The sequence below is a fragment of the Panicum virgatum genome, chromosome 1K (genome assembly GCF_016808335.1).
Source record: "Panicum virgatum strain AP13 chromosome 1K, P.virgatum_v5, whole genome shotgun sequence".
Taxonomy (NCBI): Eukaryota; Viridiplantae; Streptophyta; class Magnoliopsida; order Poales; family Poaceae; genus Panicum; species Panicum virgatum.
This window is the reverse complement of record NC_053136.1, coordinates 31,510,543-31,534,607: the sequence shown is the minus strand read 5'-3', so window position 1 is coordinate 31,534,607 and position 24,065 is coordinate 31,510,543.

The window sequence follows — 24,065 nt, the reverse complement described above, 5'->3', positions numbered from 1 at the left end:
AAATTAGTTTCACATTATTAGTACATGGGTGCTCATACATTTTTGTTACCTATGATCGTGGCGCTGAACACGATCCAACGCTGAAGACACAGGGAAAGACTGGCGTCGACCGAACTGCCTCATGACTCTATCCGGGCAGTGGGCCTCAACTGCAACGTCGTACACCAAAGCTGCAGTAGTCATCCATAGGCCCTGGTCCTATGTGCACACCGAAGATATCCCAAGCGGTGCACGTGCGGCTATAGCCGAAGGACTGTATGGCTCCCACACAATGTCTTCTGGGGTCAATCGATCAAATTCGGCAACAAACTCAGAATAAGACCGCCGGGTCTGTACATGTGCCCATGTTTTCTGCAAAAATAAAAATTATGTGTCCATAAGAAATGTATTGAGGGAACAATGTATGACCATAGTTTGCATAGAATATAAATTTTTATCAGGTCCATACCTGTCGAGAGTACCAAAGAGTCCCCATGGTGGGTCTGTCGTCCTCCGTGTCACCATACATATCCGGCTACGGCGTGTACGGTGACTGGTCAATCATGGGACGACCGATAGCAATCCTCTCGTAAGACCAAAGCTGTAGCAGAATTGGGCACCCCGTTAGGACAACATTCCTATCATTCTGCCGTGATGCCTTGTAGAGACCACGATATGTGCATGCAAGAACCGCTGAACCCCAACTATATAAGGGTATGGTATCCTCATCTGCATCGGCGATCTCCTGTGCGTAGTGCAGAAGCACCATATCCACACAGTGGCCATGTGATTTGTTGAACATGATGTACCCAAACAACCACAGCAGGTATGTCTCGAGTGATCTAGTCACGCTGTACTCATCAGCAACGGCTGCCAACAGATCCGTCTGCAAGGAAGTACGAACATTGAGAATAAGAAACACATGAGTTATTTCAAAGCCATAAAATACATCAACACATCGTTTTGTATGAAATTGTACCTGAAACTGTAGGAGCCATGACTTGGAAGGGCCTTTCGACTGTGGGTGCTCATTGAAATCTTCAGGATCAATCGTGGTGGCAACACCTGCAAAACGTTCCTCAAGATCCTCCAGCCACGTAGAAGGTACCACACGGGGCCCGACAACGTCTCCGGTGATAAAAAGACCAAGCAGCATCGCAACGTCCTGCAGGGTCGGTGCCATCTCCCCACAAGGGAGGTGGAACGTGTGTGTCTCAGGTCTCCATCTGTCAACGAGATCTGAAAGTAGAGACCTGTCTAACTTCACCAAAGCACTCTCAGCAAGACGAGCCACAGTGAGAAGACCTGCCTCGCTCAGCCTGCGTCATGCAGTGCACAAATGTTAATACATTATATAACGAAATGTATAACGGATAAAAATAGAAAATAGACGACATATCACCTGGGCACCCATCGTGGGTCTACAGTAACCAACTCTGCAGGTGGACGTGGACGCAACACGTTTAGTTTTTGGTGCTGAACCTTCGCAAGGAAGGACCGGTGACCCGAGTCTATTGTTGGGTCCAGCAACGCAGGAGTAACCCCGGCCATACCTACCACATAAGATCAAAACAATACAATACAATCACACACATCTAAATATTTCTAATAGTTCCTTATATTTCCTAAATAATTTCTAAGATTTTCTAACAATTTATAATAATTTCTAATAATTTCTAACATTTTATAAATTTTCTAATATTATCTTGCAATTTTTAAGATTAATTAATTAGATTGCTAATGTACTATATCAACGCTAATCACTACAAGTAACTACACCTAAATGTACCACTAAACAGTCCCAATAATAATTAAACTGATTGCTAATCTACTGTTTCAACAAAATAGTTTCTATAATTTTCTAACATTCTCTACAATTTTCTAACATTTTCTATAATTTTCAGCAATTTTCTAATATTTTCTACAATTTTCTAATATTATCTTGCAATTTTTTTGATTTTCTAATACTTCTCTAACAATTTTCTAGTATTTTCTAATACTAAATCTAACACTAAATGTACTATATCATCACTAATCACTATAAGTAACTGCACCTAAATGTACCACTAATCACTCCTAACAATAATTGAACTGATTGCTAATCTACTATTTCAAAAAAATAAGTACAACATAATCTATTTATAAACTATAAAAAATTTTAGTTACCTACAGTCGCCGGCTTGAAAATCCGGCAGGGGTTCACCGCTTTGCCTCTCCCTCACCCCTCCTCTCTCTCCCTCCCTCTCTTTTCTTTTTTTCTGGATTTATAGTGAGGCAAATGAAGGGGTGAGGGGTAGCCAACAGCTTATATAAGGTTGGGGGGGCCGGTCGCCCCGCAGGCGGGCAGCCAGGGCCCGCCGCCCCGCTGCCGGGCGGCATGGAGGGCTGGCCGCCCCGCTGCCGTGCGGCCGGTTCTCCAGAGACCTCGGCGCAATTTTTTGTCGAGTTTTTTTGCAGATAAGCCCCTGCCGCCCGGCTGCGGAGCGGCCGGGGTATATTCATGGAAATTTTGAACACGAAAATATATTTTTGTAAAAAACGAAAATAAAAAATATAAAAATAAAAAAACCGTGGTGGGAGCGCCACCAGGCGGCCCTTAGCCGGCAGACCAGCTCGTCCAGCAAGGGCAGGGCACGTGACCCACCAGAAGCTGCAGGCCGGCAGCTGGAGGTGGTCCACGACCATGTGCAAGGAAAAAGAATCAACAACACAGTGAGCTAGTTTGGAAAATTTAAATATTTGGCATCTTTACGGATGGCACTCACCCGTTTGCTATTTTTAGAATGTAGCTAATATATTTGCTATCCGAACAGTGTTTGGTGCTTCATTTTTGTCACTATTGGCGACGTGGCACGCCAACTCACCCTACCAGCACGGTGGTGTGCGAAATGATCGTCATGCCCCTGTCTCCTCTCTCCAGCCCTCTCTGTCACGTGGTCTTTACCTGTCCCTCTCTCTCACCCGCTAACTAATGGACCCCACCTGTCATATCACCCCCCACCTACATCGCGCACGGACTTGCTGCCTCCGGCGCCGCCGGAGCTGCCCTCGTTCTTGCCATCCCCCTTCCTAATGAAAATCAATAGCAAGCAGGCAAGAGTAAGTAATTAGTAAGCACATACTAGTATAGAATACACCTAGCTAGATGTGAATCAAGGCACAAGCAAAAGCAACAATTACCGGCGCTTGGCGTCGGGCTCATCGCCGTCGCTCCGCTGCGATGCGTTCTCGGCCTCGTCGTCGCCGAACGTCACCGACGAGTTCTCAGGCATCACGCCAAAGTGCTTCGAGCCGCAGCCTGTGGTTGCTTGGGAGAGGCCGCTAGCGGCCTGCTGGTCCTCCGCCACCGCGGCGCTGCCGGAGGAGTAGCGGCGCGTCGAGAGTGGCTTGGGGTGGTTGTGCGCGCCCTTGTACACGATCTGCGTGATGCGCCCGTCGGCCAGGGACCGCTCCACCTTGAATGCTGGAAAGGAAGCTGTCTGCGTGGGCATGGTGTTGGAGTTGGCCGTGTGGAAGGAGAAGTCGTTGAAGCCGCCGTCCGCCGCCCGGCTGTCCTCCTACTGCGAGGCGTTGAGCTCGGCGGCCTGCTTCCAGTCGAACCTCTGCGCCCGGATGGCGCCGGTGGTCGGGGACGCCAGGATGTTAGAGGAGGAGTTGAGCAGGATGGGCGAGTCGAGCAGCTTGGTGCTGACAGCCAAAATTGACATCTGCCGAGGCCGACTGGTCGGGCCGACCGGTCAGGTCTGTACAGTCCGAGTAGAATTAGAATTTTTTATAAAGAGTCCTTATGTAATCCAACTCGTAAAGGGGTTCGTCTTCCCCGGCCTATAAATATAAAGGCTAACGCCGATTGAGGTATTCCCAATCGAATTAATACAAAAATCGCATTACTTTTTATCTATCAAACCCTAACCTTTTTCAATCCTAGATTGCTTTCTTCCTTTGTCTTGACGGCGTTTGTAGACTTTGAGTGGCCTGCCGATCTCAGGACAACCCTACGTCCACGAGCTCCGACGGGGTCCCTCTCGAGCTCGCTATTCTAGATTTCCAGCGAGCCCCTGCCTGCACCGGTCAGACCGGCCTGCCCAGGGTTTCGCGGTTGTTGATCGTTTTGACGATCGTTCGCACGTTCTAGCGCATTCGAGTGTGTTGGTGCGATTCTGTGTCAACATACTTTTTGGTGAGTCCGCTAGGGAACACACTTGCGCCAACACACTCGAATGTGCTAGAACGCGCGAACGATCGTCAAAACGATCAACACCCGCGAAACCCTGGGCAGGCCGGTCTGACCGGTGCCGCCGGCCGGTTTGACCGGTGCATGCAGGGGCTCGCTGGAAACCTAGAACAGCAAGCTCAGGAGGGACCCCGCCAGAGCTCGTGGACGTAGGGTTGTCCCGACGTCGGCAGGCGACTCAGAACGTCTTCAAACGCCGTCGAGACGAAGGAAGAAAGCAATCTAGTGTGAGAAAAGGCTAGAATTTGATAGATAAAAAGTAATGCGATTTTTATATTGATTCGATTGGGAATATCTCAATCGGCCTTAGCCTTTATATTTATAGGCCGGGGAAGACGAACCCCTTCACGAGTAGGATTACATAAAGACTCTTTACAAAAATCCTAATTCTACTCGGACTGTACAGACCAGACCGGTCAGACCAGTTGGCCTCGCTAGATGCCAATTTTGTCTGTCAACATATGCCCCCCTGCTTTTTAGTGAGTTTACAAGCTAAAAAGCAAAAACAAAAGTATTCTATACAACACTAGGGCCTAAAAAATACTGCTAAGGATGATTTTCATAAACCGGCCATCTTTTCTTCATGCATCTTGCCACACGCTAGGGTAGAATTTCTTCAAGTACTTTCCATTAATAGCTCTAGGTAGTAGATCTCCTTGCAGCATCTCCAGCATATAGGAATTCCTGAAGATAACGTTAACAATTCTATATGGACCCTCCCAACTTGGCGACCATTTACCAAACTTATTATTTTTCATCCTAAGAGGCAATATTGTCTTCCAAACTAGATCTCCAACCTGAAAAGATTTATCATTTACCTTCTTGTTGTAAGCTCTAGCAACCTGAAGCTTGTCTTTTTCAATCTCTTTCAAAGCTTCCATCCGCTTGTCAGTCACTTCATCAATGTTATCCATCATTGAATTATAATAATCAACAGCGAAAAGATCATTTTGCTTAGCCAATCTATAAGCATCCAGATTTACCTCATTAGGTAAAACGACCTCTTGACCATACACAAGCTCAAAAGGAGTAACCTTAGTAGCACCGTGACGAGGTATACGATGAGCCCACAATGCTTCGGATAACACTTCATGCCATCTCTTGGGATTTTCTTCTATTTTCTTCTTAATAAGCTTGATCAAAATCTTATTACTTGACTCGGCCTACTCATTGGCATGAGCATAATATGGAGATGGCATGAGCAACTTGATCTTGTAAGATTCGATAAATGCACGCACCTCCTTTGATATAAATGAAGAACCTTGATCCGTAGTCAAAGTTTGAGGAATACCAAATCTATGAATAATATGCTCGGTTATGAACTCAATCACCTCTCTATGTGCCATATTCTTCAAAGGAACTGCCTCGGTCCATTTAGTGAAATAATCCGTAGCAACCAACACGAAGCGATAACCCTTTGAAGATGGAGGATTAATCTGTCCAATAAAATCTAATCCCCAACCTCGGAACAGCCATGGTTTAATGATAGGATGCAACGATGCAGCAGGTACCAATTGCAAATCTCCAAACCGTTGACATTCTTCACATCCCTTATAGTACTTGAAACAATCCGAAATCATGGAAGGCCAATAAAAACTGACTCTCTGAAGTAACCACTTCATCTCAGGAGCTGATTGATGAGTACCACAGATGCCTTCATGAACTTCCCCGATAGCCACTTTGGACTGATCCGAATCTAAACACTTGAGAAGCAAATCTTCGGCAGTCCGACGATAAAGTTTACCATCGATTAAAATATACTTGAATGCTGCACGCCGAATATTTCTCTCTGTACCACGACCAGGATCTTTAAGATAGAAGATTATATGAACTCTCCAATCCTGGTCTTCGGCCCTTCCCACGGCCGCATTGGTATCTTCTGCCGACTGAGCGGTCAGACCGGTCACTGGACCGGTCAGACCAGTCTGGGCGGTCAGGCCGGTCGCATCAACCGGTTTGACCGGTTCGTCTAGAACTTGCAACTCGGCTTTGATCTGCATCGGTTTCCTAATGTTGAATTTTCCTTTTCTAACATTATAACCAGATGCTTGCTGAGCCAGAGCGTTAGCCTATCCATTTTATTCTCTTGGCAAATGTCTTATAATAAATTCATCAAAAGAAGAAATAATGTCGAGGCACTTATCAAGATATGCATTTAATGAACCATTATAACATTGGCATACCTTGGATACTTGCTGCACAACGAGAAGCGAATCACCAAAAGCTTCAACATGCTTCACGCCCATGGATTGTAAAATATCCAAGCCAAATAACAATGCTTCATACTCAACTTGATTATTTGTGCAATATTCTTCTAATCGGTTTGAGAAATAAAAAACAACACCATTTGGAGATATAAGGACAACACCAATTCCACTCCCATCATCACAAACCGATCCATCAAAATAAAATTTCCATGGTGTGCAAAAAATATGGCCGATTTCTAAATCTTGCTCATCATTAATCCGATGCTCAACAATAAAGTCCGCTACGATTTGGCCTTTCATAGACTTCAAAGATTCACAAGCCAAATCATACTCTATCAAAGCATATGCCCACTTGCCGATTCTACCACTCAAAATTGGCTTTTGCAACATATGTTTTATCACATCGGTTTGACATACTACTATGTAAGTACTAGATAGTAGATAATGTCGCAATTTAGTACAAGCATGATATAAGGATAAGCACAACTTCTCAATAAAAGTATACCTTGTTTCCGCATCAATAAGTCGTCGGCCTATGAGAGTAACCACATACTCCTTTCCTTCGGTCTCTTGAGTCAAAACAGCTCCAATAACTTTATCTTCAGCCGCTATATAAAGTTTGAAAGGAACACCTCTCCTAAGCGCTTTAAGAACCGGCAGCAAAGATAAATAATACTTAATTTTCTCAAATGTTTCTTGCTGTTTTGCCCCCCAAGTAAATTTGGCTTCATTCTTTAACCGAAGAATAGGAGTAAAAGCATCAATCTTTCCAGACAAGTTAGAGATAAATCTTCTCAAGTAGTTTACCTTGCCTAGAAACTTTTGCAAATCCTTCTTGCAAGTAGGAGCCTCTACTTTCTTCATGGCTTCAATTCTTTTAGGATCAATCTCTATGCCCTTCTCATGAATAATGAAACCAAGGAACTTCCCAGCCGATACTCCAAAAGCACATTGGATTCATCTTCAAACTATAATGACGCATCCTTTGAAGAGCAAGTCTCAAATCGACTAAATGAGAATCCAAACCGGCCGATTTGATAACAATATCATCAATGTACACTTACAAGATGACACCAAGCAAATCATGAAAGATTAAATTCATAGCCCTTTGATAAGTTGCACCGGCATTCTTCAAACCAAAAGTCATAACCACCCACTCAAACAAACCAACAAATCCGGGACATACAAAGGCCGTTTTAGACGTATCATCTTCGGCCATAAATATTTGATTGTAACCCGCATTACCATCAAGAAAGCTAATAACACGATGCCCCGATACTTCATTAATTAGCATATCGGCTATAGGCATAGGATATTCATCCTTGGGAGTAGCTTTATTGAGATCTCTAAAATCAATGCAAACACGAATTTTGCCTGAATCTTTTTTTTCAACGGGCACAATATTAGAGATCCAATCCGTATAACGACAAGACCGAATAAAACTAGCATCTAAGAATCGATTAATCTCTTCTTTAATTCTGTCATAAATACTAGGATTGAAACGCCTAGCCAGTTGTTTATAAGATTTAAAACCGGCTTTAATTGGTAAACGTTGCTCAACAAGATCACGACTCAATCCCGGCATTTCAGAATACTCCCAAGCAAAACAGTCGATATATTCTTTCAATAACTTTATTAAATCGACCTTATATTCAGCCGATAAATTTATGTTTACAAAATTCGGCCTAGGAATAGTACCATCACCTAGATCTACCTTTTCTAAAGGATCTGTCGACGTAAAACCTTGGCACAGCTTGTCCATGTCCTCTGACTCTTTAACAGTCTTGCACATATCGTTTGTATGCGCCCGATAGTGCTCAATGCGCTGCTAGAGCCACTCTGCGTTAAACCGGTCTGACCGGTCTGACCCACCGGTCGGACCGGTCGGCTCTGGCAGCCGATCTGGAGAAGACCGGTCTGACCGGTTGCACCTAAGTCATCTGATGGACTCATCTTTACAACATCAAATGATTTAGCCGATTTTCCATCGGCTTTAGAGTAGCAGGAACAAAACCATCCTTGGTGCAACTGATAAGCTCATAATCGGACAGATCTAAGCCCGATAAGCACTTGATGTTGTCATTGGCACCAACGGAGTTAGAATCGGCGATAGCAATGAAGGAAGGAGTATCACCAGGTACCATCTCAACCTCATCGCCGATCCACTGAATGAGAAATTGATGCAAGGTAGACGAAACACATTGATTGGCATGAATCCAATCACATCCAAGTATTAAGCTGAAGTTACCTTGCACCTCCGAGACGAAGAAAGCTGTAGCGAGCGTCTTGCTTCCAACGGTCAACTCCATGGACGCAACCCCCTTAGCACCAATGGTATCACCTCCACCCACGCCGCTAACCGTCATGTTGGTTTTGATCAACTCTTCATCCCTCCCACCAAGCTTCTTGTATAATGAGTAGGGCATAAGATTTACAATGGCCCCACCATCCACTAACATGCGAGAAATCGGCTTTCCATTAACATGTCCCCTAATGTAGAGGGCCTTCAAGTGGTTTTCCGATTCCTTGGGCTTCTGAAACACATCATCACGAGGCCCAAACTGAAGATGAGCTACCTCCTCTTCGGGAATTATGAGGTAATACGAAGACATATGCACAACATTAATTTCTAAATTGTTGCGCTCCGGAGAGGCCTCATAATCCACTAGTTCTTCATCTTCCTTTGCTTGAGGAGCTGGTTCCACTTTATCAACACGAGAAACCGAAACAGGCACTGCAGATTCGGCTATACTCTCTGCACTGGGATCAATCGGTCTGACCGGTGGCTAAGGGCGGTCTGACCGGTCTGGAACACCAGTCTGACCAGTCGCCGGGGTCGGTTTGACCGGTCCTTCTGCTAGCTGGTCAACTTCCCTGACCTGCCGCACCTTGCCTTGAGGGATCATGGGTCTGTACTTGTTGAAGTATTCATCCCTCGCCTTCTCTGCCTCCTGCTCCCTTTTCTCCTTATTGCGAAGGTGCTGGAGCTTCCTCTTTTGGGTATGTGTCACCCCCTTTGGACACCAACGGGGTTGATGGTACTTGTCCGGCACTTTGCTGCCACTAGCCTCATGATTGTTGGCAGTGAAGGGCTTCTGGACAGTAGGGGCAGAAGAACTAGCCGATTTGTCAATCACCATCGGCTCTTTTCCTTTGTCTTGTACAACCACCTTGATCTCGCCAATCTGGACAACAGTATCAGTCTTGGCCTTCTCTGGAGTAGCTCCTGGCTGTACCTATGACTTCTTCTCCTTCACGCGATATTCCATCCGTGGAGGAGCAAACTGCGCCGGCCTCTGCTGAGACCAGTCTGACCGGTCATATGGGACCGGTCTGACCGGTGGCGCCTGCTGAGCTGGACCAGATTGGTGTGGCCCCAATCGGTCATGTACTGGCATCTTGGGCCTTTCTTCCCTCTGATATGGCGGTGGATATGGCATTGGAAAGGACTGGAGCCAAATCCCCTCATGTTCCCACACCGGATTAACAGCATTTGATGCCGGTGGAGACCAAGGCATAGTAGCATATACCTTTTGAGGAGGGAACTGTAGATGATCACCTCTGTGCCTGATGAAATCTCTCCTTGGAGGTGAAGCATTGCCACGATGCGGTGCTGAGCGAGGTCTCTTTTTTAATGGCTGATCTTGTTGAACGGCCTTAGTGTCCTTGTTCAGCAACTATCCGAAGGTAGGTCCTTGATTTGGGCGCCTTCCTTGCAACTTCGGCCCATTTGTCTTCCAAGTACCCTGTTCCGGACGTTTCGGCTTGAAAGTCCGGGGCTGCTCCCTGGGCCAATCTGACCGGTCATTGGACCCAGTCTGACCGGTCGGACCGGTCTGACCGGTCGATGCTGCCGGTCTGACCGGTCGTGCCTAAACAGCAGGCTGACTGGACGAACTTTCTTGCCCCCCGGGCATAGGAGCATTCACAAAAATCCTCAAAGTCGGCATCCCATCAGGAGTCTTTTCAACAATGACTTCTCTGGCCAGAATCTTGTCATTTGCATTCATCGGCCTCGGATCTCCAATCACCACATTCTTCCCTTGAGCCCGTTCGGCTTGCTCCGGCCGAAGGAGAACCTTTGGATTATGCAGATCCAAAGTATGAACAGAAAAGAGAGTCTTGTCTACTTGCATCTCAGAAAGTTCCAATCATCTTTCATCTACAGCCGATTGGATCTGTCGACGGAAAACATTACAATCATTAGTTGCATGCGAGAAAGAATTATGCCACTTACAATATGCATGCCTCTTTAATTCTTCCGATGACGATATAGCATGAGATAACCGAATGTTTCCATGTTTAAGCAATTCATCGAAAATTCTATCGCACTTGGAAACATCAAAAGTAAATTTCATCTCGTTCTGCCGATTCTTTTGAATCGGCTTAAGCGAAGGACATGTAGAGGGTTTGTCCTTTGATGGCCAAACAAATTCAGCAGCGTACACTCCCATTTCCTCATCGTCCGAACAGTCGGAATTATTCTCAACAACATGCGTGTTGGACCGATGAGGCTTAAAGGAATCTTTAGAATTCTTGTACTTAAATTCAGTACCAATAGCTCGCATTTGCAAATAATTAACCGTAATGAAATCAAAACCCTCAAGTTTCTCTTTCAAATAAGAACGCAATCCATTAAATGCCAAATCCGCCAAATCTTTTTCCGAAAGAGATGAATTAAAACATCAGTTTTTCAAAGCTTTAAATCTTTCGAAGTAATATAAAACTGATTCATCTCGGTTTTGCTTAACCGATGTCAAGTCTAGCAATCTAATTTCGGCTTCCCCGCTAAAGAAGTGATCATGAAATTTGAGCTCTAATTGATTCCAATTCAAAATTGAACCCGGCGCAAGCGAGGAAAACCAAGAGAAAGCGGTCCCTGTCAAAGATAAAGAAAATAAGCGAACCCGCAAAGCATCGTTAAGACCCGCTTCTCCTAATTGCAAGATGTATTGGCTAACATGCTCCCAAGTCGTACGAGAATCATCATCATTAAATTTAACAAACTCGGGAACACGCCAACCAGCAGGGTACGAAACAAAATCAAACTCGGGAGGATACGGCTTTTGATATAAACGTGAACCACTCATGTCAATCCCAAGCTTAGATTTAAGTACACCGGCTAAATCCTCTTTAAACCTATTGAAATCGGCCTGATAAGCACCACTGGCCGAAGCATGTGAGGAGGACGAAACACGTTGCGTGCTAGGACCGGTGTAAGCCATGTTAGCATTGGGAATAGGTCGTCGGTGAGGTCTAGATCCCTGCTGTGATGTAGCATGAGGCCCAATATGAATTACCATCTCACCAGTTCGGCTAGGGGCGGCCGAACTAGGGATAGAAGTGTGCGGTGCAGAGGACACCGAATACTGCCCAGTCTGACCGGTCTGACCGATCATATAACCGGTCTGACCGGTCGGCGAGACTGGTTGGACCGATGGCGCGTGGAAAGTAGATGGCGGTGGGGTTTGCCCTGGGAACGAGTTCGGCAGCATCCCATAGAATTGATCTTGGGTAGGAGATGTACCAGTCAAATTCGCTTCTGAGAATTGAGCACCACCCTCAACGGTTTTACCCTTCTTAAGTGCCGCAATCTCATCGTTGAGTCCAGCAAAAGTCTCTCCCGCGGCTACTTGCGCAGCAAATATTTTTGAATCTACCATAAGAGAGAATTGCTTGACTAATTCAGAGGGGTCGTTAGGAAGTACGTCAACTTTGTCTTTATTCAGCTTGAAGGATGGCATCACGAACTCCCCAACCCTCTTGAATAGTCCCCCTCGCTCCTTCTTGAATCCTTGAAGGAAGTGCTCCTTCAAGTGCTCTTCAGCGATGAGGTAAGCCTGGCGCTCATCTTCGGTGAGCTCCTCCATGGTTGCCATGATGACGTTGTCGTTGTGGATTTCACCATGAGTACCCATCTTCTTGGAGAAACTAGATTAGATCGGTTTTAAAACCAGATTAATCTATTCCCCAGCAGAGTCGCCAAAAAGTATGTTGACACAGAATCGCGTCAACACACTCGAATGCGCTAGAACGCGCTAACGATCGTCAAAACGATCAATACCTGCGAAACCCTGAGCAGGCCGGTCTGACCGGTGCCGCCGACTGGTCTGACCGATGCAGGCAGGGGCTCGCTGGAAACCTAGAGCAGCGAGCTCGGGAGGGACCCCGTCGGAGCTCGTGGACGTAGGGTTGTCCTGAGGTTGGCAGGCCACTCAGAACGTCTTCAAACGCCGTCGAGATGAAGGAAGAAAGCAATCTAGGGTTGAAAAAGGCTAGGGTTTGATAGAAAAAAAGTAATGCAATTTTTGTATTGATTCGATTGGAAATACCTCAATCGGCCTTAGCCTTTATATTTATAGGCCGGGGAAGACGAACCCCTTCACGAGTAGGATTACATAAGGACTCTTTACAAAAAAACCATAATTCTACTCGGACTGTACAGACCAGACCGGTCTGACCCGGCAGATGCCAATTTTGGCTATCAACACTTGGCGGGGCTGAGCTCAGCCGGGATGGCGAAGTACGAGGACGGCGACATGGGCGGCGGCGAGATGGGCAGGCTGGGCGGCTATGCGGACTTGAACTTTTGCACGCTGCCCCTAGCCCCGCGGTGGAACATGCCCCTCGGTGACCGCTCCTGGTGATGGTGGGGTGGGTGGAGGTTGGAGATGGATATGATAGGTGGGTCCATCAGTCAGTGGGTGAGAGAGAGGCATATGGGGACCATATGACAGAGAGGGCTAGAGCGGGAGGAGACAGGGGCAAGATGGTCATTTCTCATACCTTCTCCAAGCTAGCAGGGTGATTTGGTATGCCACGTCATCAAAACTGGCAAAAATGAAACACCCAACACTGTTCGGGTGGCAAATATGTTAGCTCCATTCTAAAAGTGGCAAACGGACGAGTGACATCCATAACGATGGCAAATATTTAAATTTCCCCTCCAGATAGGATTTAGATATCGTTTTGGACAAGGTTTGAGTCAAACATTGGGAATATAAATCATAAATAATTTTTAAGTTATTGAGTTTGAAAAAGTAAAAATTATATGAATAGATTTGTCTTAAAAAATATTTTCATAAAAATATACATATATCACTTTTCAACAAATATTTTTATAAACATAAGCAATCAAAGTTATGCTTTAAAGATAGCGTCGCTATCCTAAACGTCAACTATTTCTTGTATAGAGGAAGGAAGATCAAAGGAGTAATTTTGTAAGAAATAATTTCTAAAATTGTGTATGTTTCTGCAGTGAGAGAGATGAGAGGAAAAGTATGCGAGACAAAATACTGAGAAGCACTCATCTCTCCCACTATCAAACTTAAAAATTACTTCTTGGATGCCACTACTACTTTTACAGTTGCAGCACCAATCTGATGTGTTTTACGGCCAAGGGCACTCATCGGAGCTCATCGAACATCGATCACGTTGGAGCTCTAGCTATAACGTGCATTAGAAGATGAATGGATGTGCGTTGACAGACAGATTCAGCACAAAAACAAGATGACCCAATGCTTGTAGATTGGCGCACTGAAAAAAATACACCACACCTTTTTTTTATTACTAACATCATATTCGGATCATATCGATTGGCCACCAAGCCGTAGCGGAATGATTAACTTTTATTTGAATCCGGCCACAGTGGATCACGGTTCAACCTAGGGAACCTAAAGGGTAGTAATATTTAATTTTTACTTCGAGCTTTCATTTTTTTACTCCCGTGTCCTAACCTCCAAGGTACTAACATCGAGTTTTTACGCCCACATTTTATTTTCTTTACTACTCCAAGGTTAATTAATTTTTACTTCGAGCTTTCATTTTTTTTTACTTTCGTGCCCGAACCTCCAAGGTACTAACATTGAGTTTTTACGCCCACATTTTATTTCCTTTACTACTGCAAGGTTAATGTTTTACTTCTACTACACCTCCATGTAGAAATTAAATATTAAGCTTTTTAGGCGTGCCTTTCATTTTTCATTAACTTCCATCCGGATTTGGACCACAAAGCAGATTAGTCGCGCAACATGACGGGTCGCCTTTTTAGGGCATGTACAACGGTAATTAAAGAGTCGTCTATATACGGTTATCTCGCTTATCAAGGCGATTAAATGAGAAATCGGCAGGTGAGAGTATGAGAGACCGAGAGGAAGGGTCACGGAGAGAGTGTGGGGAGATGTAATCTTTTTTTAGTAAGAGAGGATGTAATCTTCAAACGGGTAATAATATGCTACAAAGATGAATGATGCATTTGATCATCATGATTTTATCCATATGTATGGATTAAATAATATACAGACAAATCAATAGACGAAGTGTTATACAAATTGTCTATTTTGTTGTCTGTGTACGGTGTTCAAAATACTTATAGACAACAACCGTCTGAACCATTGTGCATGCCCTTACTCCCTCGGCAAAGGTCTGACCTGACGACTGGCAGTTCCCCTACATATCCGTATGTTGTCCTTATGAGCTCGCCAGCTCGTTAAATGTGCATTAAAACAAGACCGTAATACCAAAAATGGAGGCTTACTAGTCAAATCTGCATTAAAATGCCCAAGTAGCCTGCTATTGTGCAGTGTCACGGACTAATTTCTACCTGCGGAGGTCTGGCGCTGCGCCACCGTCCACGCTGGATTACTCTTTACAGAACAAGCAATAATTTTTAGAGTAAATTGTACCTATCATACAACAACTTGACAGGTGGGTGCAAATTGATCTAACAACTTATAAAGTGCTCAATTTAGTACAATAACTTGACAGGTTGGTGCAGATTGATCCAACAACTTAGAAAATGCTTAATTTAATACAATGACTTGATAAATTGGTGCATACACAATATAAACGTTACACGACAATATATTTGTTAGCATCGGGTCACAATAAATAGTATATTCACATCAAAATATATTATTTGGTCATAGATTTTCGTATCGCAATGGACGCCGATAATTTTATTCCCAAAATAAATTAATTGTGATTTTATTAAAAATAATATATTATTTAACCAGTATTACAACAACAACATATTAAGCAAAGTAGACAAACAAAATTAATAATTCTCAAATTTTATAAATAAAAATTAATGATGGTGATGGTGATGGTGATGGTGATGGTGATGTTGTTTTTCAACTATGTACAATTTTTTATTAGTTCAAATTCAATCAAATTTATAATTATACCATTAGCATCACTTAAACACTACAGTCGATAAGAGAGATTCTAAAACCTTAGATTTCTTCTGCGCTTCTGAAAGTGCATCTAGGTTCTTAATGGGTTTTGGTGAATTGAATGCCAAAATGATTAAAGGACTAATGCCTTGTTTAAGATATCATGAGCAGGAATTTATTTTGTATATCATTTTGTGTATTGGCTCATGTATCAAGGAATCAAATAAAAAAGAGCTCACTGTTGAAAGTCAAGCATGTTGTGATAAGTAATGAGAAACAAGTATTCATGCAATGTTGATATATGGTTTCTATTCATGGCTTGACATATTTGAAGAATATTTGAGATATAAAATTGTTGAAAGTATTATTGCAAGGCTTCATGGAGTTAAACAAAAAAGAAAAGACATACACCTATGTGCTAAATATTGATCTTATACATAGAAGCTTGCAATGCATGGAACATGATTATCATTCATGACTACAAAGCTAAGACAAGTACATTATGAAGATAGATAGAAACAAGTGCTTATGCGTTATGTGATGGTTTCTAAATATGGCTTGTCAAAGTGAAGTATGCTTTGTCTAAATGGTTAAAGGTTCATGATTATAAAACAAGACAAAGAAATAAAGATATGAGAATGAAATAGGGAATTCATTGTTGATGTGCAAAGCTTAGCTCAACATGGCAAGGGTAAGTGATGAAGAAGCTAACCGAGATGACTAGTACGAGAGACTAAGCGAGCTTTGGTGAAGCGACAGCTTACCATGTGTGCAAGTGCTAAGGTGAAGTGCTAGTATCTGTGGGGTGTTCGAAGTATCATATCCAAGCCTTGATTGAGAGAAGCAATGCAATGCATCAAATATTTTATTTGAGTGACTTGTGATGAGGACATGAAACCTATGGATATGACCATTGATTACTTGGTGAGCTCGTTTCGACATTTGTATAGTAACTTTTGTTACAACTCACGTGGTTCCATATGTACATGTCTCTATTTGATTGAAGGTACAATTGTGTTTCAAAGTGCAAGCTCATCAAAGTCCAACATTCGGTTCGGCAGCCCAACAATGTTTCTTCACCCTTGGGACCCCGGCTCAAGTAGGAGCATGCCTCAAGGACGTGGACAACACCTTTGAGATGGCCCAAGACGTCCTCCACCTTGGCCACCACCTTAGGAGACCAGCAAGGGCGCCCTAACCAAGGTGGAGGCCCAAACTGATTGGACTTCGTTTAAGTTTCAGACTCCAAGAACAGCTCGCACTAAAACAGACGCCCAGGTTGCATTCGGAGTTGGATTTGGATGTTCTTTATATGGTTGCAAATATAATTTCAAGATGCTTCCAACGGCACCAGTTTCAAGCTCAAATTCGTCTGGAGTCGACGGGAATTGTCCGAACATATTGACGTCCAGAATTTGTCCCGGCGCTGTGACGCTGTCTTTCGGTCTTTGGGCCGTGTATCGTGTTGGACCCCATTAGGGGTACGTCCAGGGGGTCTTGCACGACCCTAAAGACTTTATTAGCAGCCATCACACCCTTGTTAGGGTTTAGGTTTTGCTTAAGTTATTCTGTCAAGAACAGTTCGCAGCTAGATCGGTTTGTGAGACCCCAACTTGTGAGATTAATCATTCATCTGTAGAGTCACTTTAATTGAGCTGCATTCTTTCGAGTTCTTGCTTGTGTTCTTTGTTGCGCTTGCAGAGATTAGCCTTCGTGGCAAGGTCAACCAGATTGTGATACAGTTGATAACCAGAGGAGTTGTGGTGCTAAGATTGCAGGGTCGGATCTTGTTGATCTAAAGCCAGATCGGTGTGTCGCTCTCCGAACACAATGATAGTTATCCAGAACCTGACGGAAGATCGGGAACGATAGTGATGATGAAGATCAAGAAGATGATGATGAGGAGTCATTGGAGGAGTGTACTACCACTGCAACACAGACTTATCAAGAAGATGATGATGATGAAGATCAAGGAGCAGAATCAATCAAGTCGGATGGTTTCCTGGTGGAACCGGTTAGACCGGTCACCCTGACCGGTCAGACTGGTCCGACCAGAAACCAGAGGAAAAAGAGCAAGAAGTGCTCCCGAAGGCGATCAAAACAAGCACGAGCTCCCGCAGAGTCAACATCTTCCAGTGATGTTGATCACAAGTGCTTGATGGCCAAAAGCAACGAAAAGACCAAGAAAGATGAGGTTCAAATTGAAGCTATCAAGGCTCTAAATCAAGAGCTTGAGAAGATCAAACAAAACAAGCTTCTTTGGCACAGAGGTATCATGAATTGTCCAATGATTATGCTAATGCCACTAACTCAATTATTCGTGTAGCATCATTGGAGAAAGAAAAATCAAATGCTCAGGTCTCAAGTTGAGAGTCTCACTAGCAAGTGTGTGACTTTGCAAGGAACTCATAAGGAACTTGAATATTCCTATGAGAAGCTTGCTGATTCACATGCTATGCTAGAAGTTGCTCATGAGGTTGTTTTAACTTCGGTAAAATCCTATCAACCTCTCTCACACACATGCACATGCTCATAAGTTCAAATTATGTTATCTTGTGATAAACCATGTTGCTCCCAAGCAACAAATTCTTGTGTTGAGCATGTTGCAGAAACTTATGACGACCTTATCACGAAAGAAAATGACCAACACAAGCGAGAGGTCGAAGAGCTAAAGATTGAAATAATCAAGTTGAAGAGCAAAGGTCAAGTGCAACCTTCTCAAAATATATGTGATGATATGGTGAAGAAGCTTGAGAAGGGTTCAAACCTCACTACATTTGCTCCTCAACAAGGTCAAGCTAAAAGGAAAAGTCTTGTTCAACTCAAAAAGTCAAACATGGAACATAAGTCCACATGTTCTATGGAATCCAAGAACAAGAAGAAGCCTTTAAGAAAGAAAAAGCAACATGCAAGAACAAGGGTATGCTTCAAGTGCAAAGAAAAGGGTCACCTCATTGCTGTGTGCCATGTTCTGCAAAATGAGACTAAGTCTGACCTGACCGGTCAGACCGGTCACACTAGACCGGTTGGTGTCCAGAAGACCCAATCTCACTCCTACAAGAGCAAGCAAGTCAAGGATACAAATGTGACACCTAAATTGAAGCAAGTGCAAAGTTCTAAAGATGATGTTGAGTCAAGAAAAACAAAACATCACACTTTCTACACATGTAGAAAAAGGGGCATCTAGGTAAGGATTGTCTAAAAGGTAACCCACAAACCTCAAATCTTTTCCATTATGATTTCACTAAGCTTAGGAAGGATCATACAGGAACTTGTGATATTAGAGTGATTAAATCTCCTCGAACTAGCATAAGGGCCATTTGGATTCCTAAGCATCTTTTAACTAACTTGGATGGACCCAACAAGATTTGGGTACCAAAAAGTACTTGCTGAGCTTGCAGGGAAATAGTGATGCATTGGAGACTTGGTTTGTGACGAAAATGACATGACTCAAGACACAACCAAGTGTAAAGCAAAATTGATGAAATCCTTACTCCAATGACGTCTCTGTATCTTGTTCTAACTGTCACATCTTTGTCACGATCAATTCTTGATAAACAAGTGTGTTTCACAATTTTAGTAGTTGTGAGATATTTGAAAGTGACTTAGGTTCATTTCCCATGATTGTTAAAACCCTATGTGCCATATGATGCTTTTAATGTCTCTCTAGTAGAGAATGTGTCTTGGATATGCAGGGAATAAAGATCATACCATAAAGATCACCAAAATAAAATATTGGAAACAACACATTTCTGGAGCTGATTCCGTACAAGGTCGGATGATGTGACCCTTGGCCGGATGATCTGGTCTTTCTGCTGGGTTGTCTCTGGAACAAGTAGGATGATCTGGTCTCATGTCAGATGATCCGGCATTGGGGACTTAGAAACCTGTCTCTGGAAAGACCGGTCTGACCAGTTTGGCCCAGGGCAGTGCAGCAGTGTTTAGAAGTGAGGAAAATGCTTATCAAGAATATGTTAAAGTGTATTCCCACTCTTGGCACAATTTTGGGATCATTTAAAAAATGGCAGTAAGTATCTCAAGCACAATTTAAATTATTGAACATTATTTGTATGTGCCTCGACCAAATTGGTGAATAAGCCTTCACATGTCTTTAATTGGATAAGGTGCCTTGTTTCAAGATATTTAAAATCTTAAGCACTAATTAAGGGGGGAGCTTATTCTCAAATTTATGTCATTTTGGGATTAACAATTTCTTCTAGTGAATTTGTAGTCTCATGCAAGAGAGTCAAAAGCTCCCAACTTGGAGTATGCTATGATGTGCTCAAAAGAGAAAGTGGTAACTTGTTCACTTTAGTTCAATATATGCGTTACTAACTCTTGCATAGCTACTCTCCATAATATAGTTTAAATTCTTTGAGTTGGACTTAATTGACCAAATTAGTGCATGTAAGTTTTACTTCCGCATACCCATGCATGCGCACTAAGAATTGAGGAATTTAGCCTATATTGTGAGGTTTCATCTTTTATGATGCTAATACTTCCTACGCAAAAGGATCACTAAAGTGAAACTAGAAGCATGTGCAATTAACCTTGTTTGCTTTCTTGTATGGTGATCATATTGAAAATCATGAGATAAGGAAAGTTGAATTTAATATTTAAAGCTGCACATGACTCTTGGCTAAATGGCAAAGGTATATTTTCTTGAATATATGTTTTACCTTTGTGCATCTAGGCCATTATATTTTACTAGTGTGTGCATTTTCATGCCATGTGTGGTATAGGATAGTCCTCTTAAATATTCCACTAGCATGATAGGAAGTGTGAGTGTATAGGATAGAATTTGGATTTTGGTCTTTGTGAAAGTGCATCTAGGCCCCTAATGGGTTTTGATGAATTGAATGACAACATGATTAAAGGACTAATGCTTTATTTGAGATATTATGAGCAGGGATTTATTTGTATATCATTATGTGTATTGTCTCATGTATCAAGGAATCAAATAAAAGAGAGCTTATTGAACAAAGTCAAGCATGTTGTAATGAGAAATGAGAAACAAGTTTTCATGCAATGACAATATATGGTTTCTATTCATGGCTTGGCATATTTGAAGAATATTTGAGATATAAAATTGTTAAGAAGTATTATTGCAAGGCTTCATGGAGTTAAACAAAAAGAGAAGATATACACCTATGTGCTACATATTGGTCTTATATTGTTAAGCTTGCAATGCATGAAATATGGTTATCATTTATTATTACAAAGCAAGACAAAGAAATAAAGATATGAGAATGAAATAGAGAATTCATTGTTGATGTGCAAAAGCTTAGCTCAACATGGCAAGAGTAAGTGATGAAGAAGCCAACCGAGATGACTAGTGCGAGGGACTAAACAAGCTTTGGTGAAGCGATGGCTTACCATATGTGCAAGTGCTAAGGTGAAGTGCTAGTATCCGTGGGGTGTTCGAAGTATCATATCCAAGCCTTGATTGGGAGAAGCAATGTAATGCATCAAATATTTTTATTGGAGTGACTTGAGCATTCAAGGATAGTTTTGCAAATGATTTGGAGCTCTAAGTCACTAGCTCAAGTATGGATTTGCTCAAAAAAATGTTGTGCAATGTTGGAATCCCAAAGTTGAAGAAAATCAAAGTATGGCCAAGCTGAAGTAATTCAAGACTCAAGTGGTTGAATTGTGTTTGATACTTAATCTTTAGTATAGGTATGTCGTACTATCAAGGGGGATGCAACATTGATTGATTGACATGGTCAAAAGTGCTCATAGGTCACCCCAAGTAGGAATACTGAGAGAAAACCCCTGAGAACTAACTTCTTGCTACTTGGATGATCAATTATAGACTTGGTGGACCAAGTAGAGCACTCTTAACTGGGGTTTGGGCTTCTCTGGCCCAGACCGGTCTGACCGGTCTGGGGGACCGGTCTGACCGGTCAGGGTTCTAACGGCTAGTTACTTGAACAGACCGGTCTGGGGGACCGGTCTGACAGGTCTGCCTAACAGTTACAACGGCTAGTTTCAAAATGTGGGGTATTTATACCCCTTAGCCCCCTCTTTGCGAGGGCTGCTGGTTCCTTGACATTTCTTGAGCCTCCAGAAGCCAATTCTTGACTAGCTAGCTCTCCCCAACACTCTTTGTGAGTTAAGCCATCTAGATTGCATATCTTTGGATTGGGTTGAGAGATTGAGCAAGTGTGAGATTTTAGAGTATTGTGAGAGCTGCAATTTGAGCAGCAAGTGAGCAACCATAGCTTGAGCACCTTTGAGATTCGTCAAAGCTTTCAAATTGCATTTGTTACTCTTGGAGGTTTTCCTCCTAGACGGCTAGGCGTCGCCGGCTAGCTCCCAATGTTATGGTGAGCAGCGGCAAGTCTGTGAGGGCGTGATCTTGCCCCCTTGGTGGAAAGGATCAAGATAGTAGAATCGGGGAAGTGGTTGAAAGAGACCGAACTCAAGGGATCGAGTTGAAAGAGACTCACACCCAACGAGTTCCTCAACGGAGATGTAGGATTCACAGTAGTGAATCTAAACTTCGGGAAACAAATCCTTGTGTCTCATTTGTGGTTTGTCTCACTACTTTGAGCTCTAGCATTTGTTTTATAATTCCACATCGATCTACTTTGGCGTGTTGTTTCTGTATGTGCAGGGACTTGCAATACATTTATAATCACCTGTAGGAACACTACATCAAGTTGTATTAGTGCTAGTGTTTGAGTAGGGGAGAAACTCTGATATTTGTGCAGGTTCTGCAAGTGATCGGTCTGACCGGTTGCCCAAATCGGTCTGACCGGTTTGTTTCTTGGTTCAGCGTCTAAGTGTTAGACCGGTCTGACCGGTCTGCCTGACCGGTCTGACTGGTCAGTGTGCTGACAAGCCTATCTTAAGTTGTAATTTGTAGAATTTGTTAAAATGCCTATTCACCCCCCTCTAGGCGACATCCGAGGTCCTTTCAATTTGTGACCCAATTGAGCCATTTGTGACTATTGTTATACTTGATTGTTTGTTGGCTAGTCATAAGTGGTGCAATTTTCTCAAGTCCATAAAATTTCAAAAATCTATATCTATCTCTCTCTTTCTCTTGGAAGTATCAAGAAAAGCTTGAAACATTAGATTAATCTTCAATATCTATCAAGTTTCACAGCCTAGGACTCATCTCACATCTTTTCTAAAAAAACACTTCTTTGGACTTCAACTTCTAGCTGCCAGGGGGCAACCGGTCTGACCGGTGTGCCTGACCGGTCTAACCGGTCAACCCTGGTAGTTACCATTTACCCCCCTCGCGTGCCAAACTGTAAAAACCTTATCTCATTCACCTCTCCACCGACACCCCTTCATCCAGCTCTCTCTCCGACGCGCACAAGACGCCCCCATTGGCGATTTGAGGACTCAACCAGGGAGAAGGCGATTTTTTTGGGGCTTTGGATCACTCCACCGGCCTGACCGCTTTCCCAAGCCGGTCCTTCAATTTCTCCTTCGAAATCCTGCTCAAAAGGTACTCTATGGCTCGTTTTGTCTCGATCTACTTAGCTAGGCCATAGTTTCAAAATCCCTCTGGCAGAACACCTCCTGCTACATCCTAGAACTGGTTCCTATAAGCTCATTCAATTTTGTTGGGTATTTTTAGTAAATCCACAACCTAGGGTTGGACTGGCATGACCGGTCTAACCGGTCTGCCCGATCGGTCTGACTGGTCTTGTCAGTGTAACCCTAAGTCGTAATTTCTTGCAAAATACTTGACACATCTTATCCTAGGATTGTTCTAGACCTCATGAAAATTTTTCTTGATTAATATCTTGCTGTTAGATTGGATTGAGGCCATTGGCACTGTTCTGGGGGTGACCGGTCTGACCGGTTGCCCAGAATGGTATGACCGGTATGCCCAGAATAGACCCAATTATCTCAATTTTGTTTCTAACAATCTCTATCCAAAGCCAATCATTTTCTGTGTTTTTATACATATGTTGTACATTTTTTTAGACCCAGGACAAGCAGCAAGATGATAGAGGGTCATGAGAGGAGAACAAAGCGTCGGCAGGATCCTACTGATATTCACATGGCCGATGCAGATGAGGGTGGTTCTAGCCAGGCAAATGTGGTTAGCAACAGAGTTTTGAGGCCTAGAGGACATAAGAGGGCAGCAGCAGAGGATATAATTGAAGGGGGAGATTGTGACACCCTAGATGTCTGCACAGTAGAATTGTATTTATTTTATGCATCATGTGCTTAATTTGCTTGAAAAAGGATCTTATTGTAAAAATAAAAGGGTAGTTGTGTAAATATGATTTATTGCAGGGTCCTTTCTATAGTTTAATTTGGATAGGGAGAGCTAATATTGCTTTTGTGGAGGGTTTATGTGTAAAATTCAGTGTAATCATTACATGGCAGAAAATTTTACTTTTTAGTCTGAATTTGAGGTGAATTTGCAATGGAAAAGACAAAAGTCCATTAAATTCAAAATCCTTCCAATGTTTTCAAAATAACTCTTTAACCTTTGGTCAA